Source organism: Lolium rigidum, chromosome 1, assembly GCF_022539505.1.
Source record: "Lolium rigidum isolate FL_2022 chromosome 1, APGP_CSIRO_Lrig_0.1, whole genome shotgun sequence".
Lineage (NCBI taxonomy): Eukaryota > Viridiplantae > Streptophyta > Magnoliopsida > Poales > Poaceae > Lolium > Lolium rigidum.
In genome coordinates, this window is record NC_061508.1 from 49,242,748 (window position 1) to 49,256,878 (window position 14,131).

The 14,131-nt window shown below is 43.1% G+C and overlaps 1 pseudogene; it reads right to left on the minus strand.

Moving 5' to 3' along the window:
- Positions 1-3,497: 3,497 nt before the first annotated feature.
- On the minus strand, positions 3,498-13,837 carry LOC124707642 (annotated as a pseudogene).
- Positions 13,838-14,131: the final 294 nt, after the last annotated feature.

Consider the following 14,131-nt stretch of genomic DNA (forward strand, 5'->3'; position numbering starts at 1 on the left):
CGATTAGAAGTGGTACGTTACATGTAAGTTAGTATCCATGACACACCGGCAACGATTTCTCGTGTGGTTCTAGTTCTGGACACAAAAGTAAAGGAAACGATGCAGCGCTAGGAAAGAAAGGGCCCTATTCTAAAAAAAAGTCATGGGAGACTAGGTTGCAAACATACTTCGCGCATAACTTAATTAGTGAAAGCATTAACAAGTTCAAATAAAACTAGTTTGCTAAAAAAACCCCGCCTCCTCCGCTGGTGTGGCAGAGGTGATATTATTCTCGTATCTCATATGGTGTAGAAAGATTGTTTTTGTTTTAATGTCTCTAGGACTCCGATCATAGTTCATAAAATAAAATCCTCCTACTTCAATCCCGTCTTATTGATGCTTGGTTTCCTTTTTTTTAGAACAGCAGAAGGGTCCCGAAGGACCCGGACATCACATTATATTGAGTACGATTACAACCGATTCAATTACATCAAGGGAGCAAAGGGTAAAGAAAATTACAATCCGATCCTTGAATTTTGCAAAGAGGACCCTAACAAAAAAATTGAAAACGCGATCAAGTCCAACGTACAGCCGCAGCTCGAAGCCAGCAACCTCAGCGCCGGGGACACAACCACTTGGAGCAAGGACACCGCCACACCTCCTCCTCCAGCACCACGCGGACGAAGATGACACGGATGTCGAACCGGAACCTCTCTGCCTCCCTTCTTGCCAGCAAAGGGCTGGGAGGAAATCTTCTATTGGCCGCCCTTCGGCCCAAAAATACGACGGCGTGCAGACCGCCGCTGTGGTGGAGCTCTGGACCTGTCGAAAGGATGAAGCCCTCAACCAATCCCTTCTTCTCCCGTCACCAAGAAGGCAGTAGAAAGACAAGGGACGCAAAGGCCATTTGCCTCCTTGGAGAGCCTCAAAACCAGTAGCCAGAGACCCCTTTCTCCCTCTCCTTTCACCACCACGGTGAGCTCAGAACCAAAGATGCAGAGCTGCAGCTACTGGATCCGAAGCACAAACGAGCTTATTAGGAGGGAAGATTGGAAGACCTTCTTCATCCATCTGTGGATCCACCTCCGGATCTCCATGGATAAGAAAATCCACACCAAAAGCCACCAGGAGCAGCTCGTATGCTCCAGCAGCCTCTTCCCTAACGCATAGCGCCGACCACCGGCATAACGCCGACCATAGCTAAGGAGGCAAGCTAAACTAGACACCTAAACCTAGACTACAACTGTACATGAAAGGGACCCTCGCCCGTCTCAGCGCCGGCCACCACCGGAGAAGAGCGGGGAGGGGCCTGCCGACCCTGGATCTGGAAGGAATTGAGAGTCGAGCCGGGCATGTGACCGCCGCGACGAACGGAATAGAGCAAAACAGACACTGCCGGTGATGCTTGGTTTCGTACTCCAGTCTTAGAGCAAGTACAATAAGTCCTAGTCAGCTGGCTATAAGAATTAAAATAGTATATTATTGCTTAGTTGGAGGAGAGAGAGAGGAGGAGAGAGAAGGAGAGTGAGCTTTTATGCAAGAGCCACGTGCTCCTAGGCACTTTGTGAGAGTGAAAGGTCACATTAATTAAATACTACATTTTTATAGCTCACTATTGTATATGTTGGCTCTAAATTGGCTATAGATGACATGGCACTTGCCTTATAGCCAGCAGCTGGCTGCACTATTGGAATTGCTCTTATCTTGTTGATGCTTGGTTTAGCAGTTGCTGAGGAGCTTGTGAGCTTTTGTCCCTACTATTATTTTTTTTTGAAAAATGTCCCTACTATTATTCATAGACTATAGGTGTTGTTATTGCTGTTTGTTGGCGTGGCCTCATGGGCACTGCCAATGTCATCGTTCTTCAAAGTGAAACCTTTATGGCTACCTGGTCGAAGTGGCATCAACGGACACAAGATTTTTATAAAAAAATTCAAATTTTAAAGGGAAAACAACCAACAGATTTTTTTGACACATCCTCTAAAATTAGCCAACATTTTTATAGTGGTCCACGACACTCGGTACATCTTGTTGGGATACGGAGAGGAGATATATGACCTCACATCCCCCAGCCAGTGTGAAATATAAATTTTAAAGATAGCTTCAACCATTAGATATGCAATGGAAATATAAACATAAGCACATGCACAACTGACACTAGGACTTAGTACAAAATCTCTTCAAGGCGAGGAGGGAAAACCATAGGTGTGGACCAACCGATCCATGCAAACTGCACTATGAGCAATCTGGGTATAACATACTTCAGCTTGTTGCTCACCGGCAACAACAACAATAATCACAGATACCCCAATTTTCGTCCTCTTGGGTAATCAACAAACTGCTTTTAACCACATATCCAATTAAAATCAAATTTGGTACACAAGTATATATATGATTTTCCAATATAGTGACCAAAAATCAGATCAATCAGGCATTATTGCCTGCCTAAATTGTTCGTCTCCCAAAATTGCTATGTGCTGAAATTGCAGCAGTCCAAACTGACAAAGCTGCTCTTCCAATCTGATTCACCACTGATCCAAATCTCAAACCAGCTAAACAGATCGGAGTAATCAAAGTAAGAAACAAGCTCATCAAGTTTAGAGGCAACCCAATTATATCTGACCCTCCAGACACCAACTTAAAGATAGACTAGTCAGATCTCATAAATATGGACATAATCATCTCTCCTTCTTCCCCTCTTCTCACTTGGTTCCGATGTTCTAGTGTGTTATTTTACCCTCTAGCAACAGCCACATTTTGGTTCCCTTGGTCTCTCACACACATCCACCAAGGATAGGTAGGGTTCTCCTTTCTACCTCTCAATAGGGTAGCTCAAGAGAGTGTAATAGTTCACTTAATTTTTAAGCCACTGTGGTCTTTACTACTGCCACATCAACTGTAAATATCCATTAACATACGTAATATATTTTATATGCGGTTGGAACATGGGAGCATATGCTCCCTCTATTTTGAAATTCATCTTACACACATTTTGAATTTCAAAAAATTGAAACGAAAATTTTACATGTACGTCTTCACGTGCTACACGCTCACAAAGTTGTTTCATAAAAAATAGACTTGTCATGTGATGTGTGTAAAAAGACAAAACTATGTGCTAAAAATAATATTATCTACAAGATAAATTTTCTCTTTTTTTACATAGACCACAAAAAATATTGATTTTTCGTGAAATTTGACGAACGCACATATATTATGGAGATGTACATGAAGATTTTTTGTTTCAAAAATTTTCGACAACTCGAAATATTTGTTTTTTGCTAGAGGGAGCATACGCACCTGGGAGTCGAATTGAATTTCCGGGAAACACAAACCTGAAATCCACATCCAAAATCTGATCCAAGTATTTGATTATAGGCGGTTCAAAAGCAAACTAGGATCCTACGTCACACGTATATTCTTTTTGCGACGAAGATTACCTAACACGTCAAAGACATATAGTGAGGTACAATTTTAGGAGACAAAGGAGAACATCACATTATTATATCGATTCTTTTTTCTCAAATTGGTGTAGCTATAGCACAAAGAGGAACAACTTTGGTGAGCGTCACCTCAAACTTCTCAGTCATATCAATCCCTACAATTTCCACCTCTACTGGAAGCTTCTGTTCGAACCAGTTCAACAATGTTGCGAGGACCAAATGCACCATCCTGCTCGCCAACGGCATTCTAGGACACACCCGCCACCCTGCACCAAACGGAAGGAGCTAGAAATCACCATCTACGTAGTTCACCGTCCTTCCTAGAAACCTCTCTGGCATGAATTTGTTTGGTTCATGCCAGCTGACTTCGTCTCGACCCATCGTCCACACATTCACCAGCATGCGAGCACCTTGGGGCACCATGTAACCGACTACAGCTTGAAGATATGGCATCTGGTCAATATGAGATTCTTCGATGCTCCTCCTCATACTGATGACTTGTGTGAGCTCCTGGTAAGCTTTGGTCATTGATGATGGGTTCCGGAGAAAGCTCCACCATCGGCCATTCCACCGTGCCAGAGTTTGTATCACTGCCCGCGACAAATAAATCCTACATCAAAATATCTTGTCGTCCACGCTATTAACGACAGGTCAGAAAAGCGTCGGTGGGCTGATTGGAGCGCCAGGATTGGTCATTGCCGCGCCCCTTGATAAGCCATCGTACGGTGCATAATCAATTTCTGTGGTTTGGTCCCTCCTGGCTGCTGCGCTGGGCCCGGTGACTGGTCACGTTGTCTTGTCGAGTCCCTGCATCGACTGCTGCACTAAGTGATATGGTTTAGTCCCTGCTAGTTGCATGTGGTGATGATCAATTGCATAGGTGCGGACCGGTGGAGTGTGGCCCTGGTCTCAGGCCACCTTCAATAGGTTGACACGTCCTCTTTGCGACCACACTATAATATGTGTGTATCCCAGCCAAGCGGTTGATGTACAGGGTCCAACCCATCCGGTCCAAACGTGAGTCAAATATGTGGAACGTTTGCCTCTACGCGGAAGCTGCACGCACAACGCGGTTATCCGCACGCTTCTCGTACTGGTTCGCCTGGCAGCGGCACATATGATTCATCTTCAACGCGACATAACTTACAGGTGGCGCGTTACAACTTTTCGGTGCCACGTTAATGGCGCGCCTCGCCTTCCGCGCCTGCGCTGGTGGGCGGTGTCTCAACGCCTTATGGCAGGGCATTGAAGACCAGGTGGCGTCCGAGCCTTTTTAAGGTCCGCTGGCGGCTCCCATTTTCTCGACTACGCCATTGCTAGAGCCCGCCGTATCCACTTGGCCGACACCATGGGGAAGCATTGGCCGTACCGCAAGACGAAGAACTAGAGGCTGGCGGCTCGTGGTTCGGCAATAAGCCGCGGGTAGGGCGGTAATTCAGCATCGAATTCGTGTGCCGCCTCATGGAGGAGAACCGGCCAGTGCCATGGTCGGATGCGAGCCTGCCTGGAGGAGGCTGGTACCTCAACTCCACGTGCGTGCTGATGGCGTGTATTTCACACGTTCGTTGGGCAACCCCAAGAGGAAGGTATGATGCGCACAGCAGCAAGTTTTCCCTCAGAAAGAAACCAAGGTTTATCGAACCAGGAGGAGCCAAGAAGCACGTTGAAGGTTGATGGCGGCGGGATGTAGTGCGGCGCAACACCGGAGATTCCGCGCCAACGTGGAACCCGCACAACACAACCAAAGTACTTTGCCCCAACGAAACAGTTGAGGTTGTCAATCTCACCGGCTTGCTCGTAACAAAGGATTAACCGAATTGTGTGGAAGATGATTGTTTGCAGAGAAAACAAGAAAAACAAGTATTGCAAGCAGATTTGTATTTCAAGTATTAAAAGAATGGACCGGGGTCCACAGCTCACTAGAGGTGTCTCTCCCATAAGATAAAAGCATGTTGGGTGAACAAATTACAGTCGGGCAATTGACAAATAGAGAGGGCATAACAATGCACATACATGTCATGATAAGTATAGTGAGATTTAATTGGGCATTACGACAAAGTACATAGACCGCCATCCAACTGCATCTATGCCTAAAAAGTCCACCTTCAGGTTATCGTCCGAACTCCTTCCAGCATTAAGTTGCAAAGCAACAGTACAATTGCATTAAGTATGGTGCGTAATGTAATCAATAACTACATCCTCGGACATAGCATCAATGTTTTATCCCTAGTGGCAACAAGACAACACAACCTTAGAACTTTCTCGTCATCGTCCTAGGTGTCAATGCGTGCATGAACCCACTATCGAGCATAAATACTCCCTCTTGGAGTTACTAGCATCAACTTGGCCAGAGCCTCTACTAATAACGGAGAGCATGCAAGATCATAAACAACACATATGCAATAACTTGATAATTAACATAACATGGTATTCTCTATCCATCGGATCCCGACAAACACAACATAGAGTATTACATGATAGATGATCTTGATCATGTTAGGCAGCTCACAAGATCCAACAATGAAGCACAATGAGGAGAAGACAACCATCTAGCTACCGCTATGGACCCATAGTCCAGGGGTGAACTACTCACTCATCACTCCGGAGGCGACCATGGCGGTGTAGAGTCCTCCGGGAGATGAATCCCTCTCCGGCAGGGTGCCGGAGGAGATCTCCGTAATCCCCGAGATGGGATTGCGGCGGCGGCGTCTCGCAAGGTTTTCCGTATCGTGGTTTTTCGCATCGTGGGTTTCGCGACGGAGGCTTTAAGTAGGCGGAAGGGCAGAGTCGGGGGCCGACGAGGGGCCCACACCACGGGCGGCGCGGGCCCCCTTGGCCGCGCCGCCTTGTGGTTTGGCCACCTCGTGGCCCCACTTCGTATGCTCTTCGGTCTTCCGGAAGGTTCGTGGCGAAATAGGCCCCCGGGTCTTGATTTCGTCCAATTCCGAGAATATTTCGTTACTAGGATTTCGAAACCAAAAACAGCAGAAAACAAGAATCGGCACTTCGGCATCTTGTTAATAGGTTAGTTCCGTAAAATGCACGAATATGACATAAAGTGTGCATAAAACATGTAGGTATCATCAATAATATGGCATAGAACATAAGAAATTATCGATACGTCGGAGACGTATCAAGCATCCCCAAGCTTAGTTCTCGCTCGTCCCGAGCGGTAAAACGATAACAAAGATAATTTCTGAAGTGATATGCCATCATAACCTTGATCATACTATTTGTAAACATATGTAGTGAATGCAGCGATCAAAACAATGGTAATGACATGAGTAAACAAGTGAATCATAAAGCAAAGACTTTTCATGAATAGTACTTCAAGACAAGCATCAATAAGTCTTGCATAAGAGTTAACTCATAAAGCAATAAATCAAAGTAAAGGCATTGAAGCAACACAAAGGAAGATTAAGTTTCAGCTGTTGCTTTCAACTTGTAATATGTATATCTCATGGATAATTGTCAACATAGAGTAATATAACAAGTACAATATGCAAGTATGTAGGAATCAATGCATAGTTCACACAAGTGTTTGCTTCTTGAGGTGGAGAGAGATAGGTGACAAGGGATTAACTTGTCAATGCCTATGGATTATAGGCTAGGGTTTAGTTAGAAGTAGAGGGCAAGTAGATCTCGAAGGTTTCAGCCGAAAAGTACTCGACGAATATGAAAACTAGGGTTTGCAAACAATGATTCGATGATCTCTCGTCCCTCGACCCCCCCTTTATATAGGTGGAGCCGAGGGATTCGTGCTATACAAGGATTACAGAGTCCGGGACGGTTTCTAACTCATCCCGCCAGATTTACAAATAACACTTCCTATTACAACTCTATCTTTTCCTTAAATACATCTTGGGCTGTCGAGTCTTCTTATTCTTCGGGTAGTGGGCCTTCAATAAACCCCGGGTACTATATTAGGCAGGCCCATTTGGGATGCCTATGTCAATAGGTGAACTGACTCAACATAAAAGTAAAAGAATGGTCCTTCAAAGAGGAAAGCATTGATTGCTATATTTGTGCTAGAGCTTTTATTTTGAAAACATGAAACAATTTTGTCAACGGTAGTAATAAAGCATATGAGTTATGAAAGTTATATCTTACAAGTTGCAAGTCTCATGCATAGTATACTAATAGTGCCCGCACCTTGTCCTAATTAGCTTGGACTACCGGATCTTTGCAATGCACATGTTTTAACCAAGTGTCACAATGGGGTACCTCCATGCCGCCTGTACAAAGGTCTAAGGAGAAAGCTCGCATTTTGGATTTCTCGCTTTTGATTATTCTCAACTTAGACATCCATACCTGGACAACATGGACAACAGATAATGGACTCCTCTTTAATGCATAAGCATGTGGCAACAATTATTATTCTCATATGAGATTGAGGATATATGTCCAAAACTGAAACTTCCACCATGAATCATGGCTTTAGTTAGCGGCCCAATGTTCTTCTCTAACAATATGCATGCTCCAACCATAAAGGTGGTAGATCTCTCTTACTTCGTACAAGACGGACATGCATAGCAACTCACATGATATTCAACAAAGAATAGTTGATGGCGTCCCCGTAAACATGGTTATCGCACAACAAGCAACTTAATAAGAGATAAAGTGCATAAGTACATATTCAATACCACAATAGTTTTTAAGCTATTTGTCCCATGAGCTATATATTGCAAAGTTGAATGATGGAATTTTAAAGGTAGCACTCAAGCAATTTACTTTGGAATGGCGGGTAAATACCATGTAGTAGGTAGGTATGGTGGACACGAATGGCATAGTGGTTGGCTCAAGTATTTTGGATGCATGAGAAGTATTCCCTCTCGATACAAGGTTTAGGCTAGCAAGGTTATTTGAAACAAACACAAGGATGAACGGTGCAGCAAAACTCACATAAAAGACATATTGTAAACATTATAAGACTCCACACCGTCTTCCTTGTTGTTCAAAACTCAATACTAGATATTATCTAGACTCTAGAGAAACCAAATATGCAAACCAAATTAGCAAGCTCTAAGTATTTCTTCATTAATGGGTGCAAAGTATATGATGCAAGAGCTTAAACATGAGCACAACAATTGCCAAGTATCAAATTATCCAAGACATTTTAGAGTTACTACATGTAGCATTTTCCAATTCCAACCATATAACAATTTAACGAAGAAGAAACTTCGCCATGAATACTATGAGTAGAGCCTAAGGACATACTTGTCCATATGCTACAGCGGAGCGTGTCTCTCTCCCATAAAGTGAATGCTAGGATCCATTTTATTCAAACAAAACAAAAACAAAAACAAACCGACGCTCCAAGCAAAGTGCATAAGATGTGACGGAATAAAAATATAGTTTCAGTGGGAGGAACCCGATAATGTTGTCGATGAAGAAGGGGATGCCTTGGGCATCCCCAAGCTTAGACGCTTGAGTCTTCTTATAATATGCAGGGGTGAACCACCGGGGCATCCCCAAGCTTAGAGCTTTCACTCTCCTTGATCATATTGCATCATACTCCTCTCTTGATCCTTGAAAACTTCCTCCACACCAAACTCGAAACAACTCATTAGAGGGTTAGTGCATAATAAAAATTCACATGTTCAGAGGTGACACAATCATTCTTAACACTTCTGGACATTGCATAAAGCTACCGGACATTAATGGATCAAAGAAATTCATCCAACATAGCAAAAGAGGCAATGCAAAATAAAAGGCAGAATCTGTCAAAACAGAACAGTCCGTAAAGATGGATTTTATTAGGCCACCAGACTTGCTCAAATGAAAATTCTCAAATTGAATGAAAGTTGCGTACATATCTGAGGATCATGCACGTAAATTGGCTTAATTTTCTGAGCTACCTACAGTGGAGGTAGACCCAGATTCGTGACAAAGCAAAGAAATCTGAACTGCGCAAGTAATCCAAATCTAGTACTTACTTTACTATCAAAGACTTTACTTGGCACAACAAAACATCAAAACTAAGATAAGGAGAGGTTGCTACAGTAGTAAACAACTTCCAAGACTCAAATATAAAACAAAAATACTGTAGTAAAAACATGGGTTGTCTCCCATAAGCGCTTTTCTTAACGCCTTTCGCCTAGGCGCGTAAAGTGTAACTCAAGTAACATCGAGAGATGAAGCATCAACATCATAATTTGTTCTAATAATAGAATCATAAGGTAACTTCATTCTCTTTCTAGGGAAGTGTTCCATACCTTTCTTGAGAGGAAATTGATATTTAATATTACCTTCCTTCATATCAATAGTAGCACCAACGGTTCGAAGAAAAGGTCTTCCCAATATAATGGGGCAAGATGCATTGCATTCAATATCCAAGACAACAAAATCAACGGGGACAAGGTTATTGTTAACCATAATATGAACATTATCAACTTTCCCCAAAGGTTTCTTTTTAGCATTATCAGCTGAGATTAACATCCAAATAACAATTTTTCAATGGTGGCAAGTCAAGCATATCATAGACTTTTTTAGGCATAACGTAAATACTTGCACCAAGATCACATAAAGCATTACAATCAAAATCTTTGACTCTCATTTTAATGATGGGCTCCCAACCATCCTCTAGCTTTCTAGGAATAGAAGTTTCAAGTTTTAGTTTCTCTTCTCTAGCTTTTATGAGAGCATTTGTAATATGTTTTGTGAAAGCCAAGTTTACAGCGCTAGCATTGGGACTCTTAGCAAGTTTTTGTAAGAACTTTATAACTTCAGAGATGTGGCAATCATCAAAATCTAAATCATTACAATCTAAAGCAATGGGATTATCATCCCCAAGGTTGGAAAAAATTTCAGCAGTTTTATCACGAGCAGCTTCAGCAGCTTTAGCAGCTTTCAGTAATTTTGCGCGCTTTGCACTAGGAGTAGAAACATTGCCAACACCAATTATTTTACCATTGATAGTAGGAGGTGCAGCAACATGTGAATCATTAGCATTGCTAGTGGTGGTAATAGTCCAAACTTTAGCTACATTTTCCTCTTTAGCTAGTTTTTCATTTTCTTCTCTATCCCACCTAGCACGCTAGCTCAGCCATTAATCTTATATTCTCATTAATTCTAACTTGGATGGCATTTGCTGTAGTAACAATTTTATTTTCAATATCCCTATTAGGCATAACTTTCGATTTCAAAAGATCAACATCGGAGGCAAGACTATCAACTCTAGAAGCAAGAATATCAATTTTATTGAGCTTTTCCTCAACAGATTTGTTAAAGGCAGCTTTGTGTACTAATAAATTCTTTAAGCATAGCTTCAAGTCCAGGGGTGTATTCCTATTATTGTTGTAAGAATTCCCATAAGAATTAGCATAACCGTTACCATTATTATAAGGATATGGCCTATAGTTATTACTAGAATTGTTCCGATAAGCATTGTTGTTGAAATTATTATTTTTAATGAAGTTTACATCAACATGTTCTTCTTGGGCAACCAATGAAGCTAGTGGAACATTATTAGGATCAACATTAGTCCTATCATTCGCAAGCATAGACATAATAGCATCAACCTTATCATTCAAGGAAGAGGATTCTTCAACCGAATTTACCTTCTTACCTTGTGGAGCTCTTTCCGTGTGCCATTCAGAGTAATTAATCATCATATTATCAAGAAGCTTTGTTGCTTCACCAAGAGTGATGGACATAAAGGTACCTCCAAGCAGCTGAATCCAATAAATTCCGCGAAGAAAATTTAGTCCTCGCATAGAAGGTTTGGATGATCATCCAAGTAGTCAGTCCATGGGTTGGGCAATTTTTAACCAAAGATTTCATTCTTTCCCAAGCTTGAGCAACATGTTCATTATCCAATTGTTTAAAATTCATTATGCTACTCCTCAAAGATATAATTTTAGCAGGGGGATAATATCTACCAATAAAAGCATCCTTGCATTTAGTCCATGAATCAATACTATTCTTAGGCAGTAGATAGCAACCAATCTTTAGCTCTTCCTCTTAATGAGAAAGGAAACAATTTTAATTTTATAATGTCACCATCTACATCTTTATACTTTTGCATTTCACATAGTTCAACAAAATTATTGAGATGGGCAGCAAGCATCATCGTAACTAACACTGTAAAATTGCTCTCGCATAACAAGATTCAAGTAAAGCAGGTTTAATTTCAAAGAATTCTGCCGTAGTAGCAGTGTGGAGCAATAGGTGTGCATAGGAAATCATTATTATTTGTGCTAGTGAAGTCACACAACTTAGTATTTTCAGGGTTGGCCATTTTAGCAGTAGTAAATAAAGCAAACTAGATAAAGTAAATGCAAGTATACTAATTTTTTTGTGTTTTTGATATAGCAGTGCAAGACAAGTAAATAAAGTAAAGCTAGCAACTAATTTTTTTGTGTTTTGATATAATGCAGCAAACAAAGTAGTAAATAAAATAAAGCAAGACAAAAACAAAGTAAAGAGATTGAGAAGTGGAGACTCCCCTTGCAGCGTGTCTTGATCTCACCGGCAACGGCGCCAGAAAATATGCTTGATGGCGTGTATTTCACACGTTCGTTGGGCAACCCCAAGAGGAAGGTATGATGCGCACAGCAGCAAGTTTTCCCTCGTAAAGAAACCAAGGTTTATCGAACCAGGAGGAGCCAAGAAGCACGTTGAAGGTTGATGGCGGCGGGATGTAGTGCGGCGCAACACCGGAGATTCCGGCGCCAACGTGGAACCCGCACAACACAACCAAAGTACTTTGCCCCAACGAAACAAAGGAGGTTGTCAATCTCACCGGCTTGCTGTAACAAAGGATTAACCGAATTGTGTGGAAGATGATTGTTTGCAGAGAAAACAAGAAAAACAAGTATTGCAACAGATTTGTATTTCAGTATTAAAAGAATGGACCGGGGTCCACAGCTCACTAGAGGTGTCTCTCCCATAAGATAAAAGCATGTTGGGTGAACAAATTACAGTCGGGCAATTGACAAATAGAGAGGGCATAACAATGCACATACATGTCATGATAAGTATAGTGAGATTTAATTGGGCATTACGACAAAGTACATAGACCGCCATCCAACCGCATCTATGCCTAAAAAGTCCACCTTCAGAGTTATCGTCCGAACCCTTCCAAGTATTAAGTTGCAAAGCAACAGCACAATTGCATTAAGTATGGTGCGTAATGTAATCAATAACTACATCCTCTGGACATAGCATCAATGTTTTATCCCTAGTGGCAACAAGCACAACACAACCTTAGAACTTTCTCGTCACTGTCCCGTGTGTCAATGCAGCATGAACCCACTATCGAGCATAAATACTCCCTCTTGGAGTTACTAGCATCAACTTGGCCGAGCCTCTACTAATAACGGAGAGCATGCAAGATCATAAACAACACATATGCAATAACTTGATAATTAACATAACATGGTATTCTCTATCCATCGGATCCCGACAAACACAACATAGAGTATTACGGATAGATGATCTTGATCATGTTAGGCAGCTCACAAGATCCAACAATGAAGCACAATGAGGAGAAGACAACCATCTAGCTACCGCTATGGACCCATAGTCCAGGGGTGAACTACTCACTCATCACTCCGGAGGCGACCATGGCGGTGTAGAGTCCTCCGGGAGATGAATCCCCTCTCCGGCAGGGTGCCGGAGGAGATCTCCGCGAATCCCCCGAGATGGGATTGGCGGCGGCGGCGTCTCGCAAGGTTTTCCGTATCGTGGTTTTTCGCATCGTGGGTTTCGCGACGGAGGCTTTAAGTAGGCGGAAGGGCGAGTCGGGGGCCGACGAGGGGCCCACACCACGGGCGGCGCGGCCCCCTTGGCCGCGCCGCCATGTGGTTTGGCCACCTCGTGGCCCCACTTCGTATGCTCTTCGGTCTTCCGGAAGGTTCGTGGCGAAATAGGCCCTCGGGTCTTGATTTCGTCCAATTCCGAGAATATTTCGTTACTAGGATTTCTGAAACCAAAAACAGCAGTAAAACAAGAATCGGCACTTCGGCATCTTGTTAATAGGTTAGTTCCAGAAAATGCACGAATATGACATAAAGTGTGCATAAAACATGTAGGTATCATCAATAATATGGCATAGAACATAAGAAATTATCGATACGTCGGAGACGTATCACGTGCCGGTCCCTCCCGTGCCACGCGAGGGCCGAGAGCGCCATGATGAGGTGTGCCGCCGTCGAGCCATCTTGCAGGCCGACCTTCGAGAAGATCCAGCGTACGCGCTAAACTCCTACAAATGGATCTCGTTCGGGGCGCGGGAGTTCAACGCGCGTCGCCGAACGTGATACCTCGGCGACGTCGACTACTTCGACAACAAGCTTGCCGTGGACAGCGACGACGAGGACGAGGGCGTGTACGATGCGAACGACGTGGACGAGGACGAGGGCGCCGAGGATGATGACGCCGCCGAGGCCGAGTATGAGGCCTCGTCTGACGGCCATGTCCAAGGCGGAGACAACGACCACGATGGCGGCGACCCAGTGTGGGATCTGGAGACCCAGCCGCCGGACATTAGCGATGAGGAGGCCATTGCCATCGCAATGCCCAATAGCGAGCTCGACCAGCTCACAATGTGGGATGGCCTCGCCATCCAGCTTCGTGAGTTGTCGCTGGCGCAGGTGATACGTCAATTTTGCATCACTATTTTATATCATAATTCACTGTTATTCATTGATATATTTCATATTTAGAGATGATACTTATGTTATTTCACCTATTTTGCATGTTTCATGATT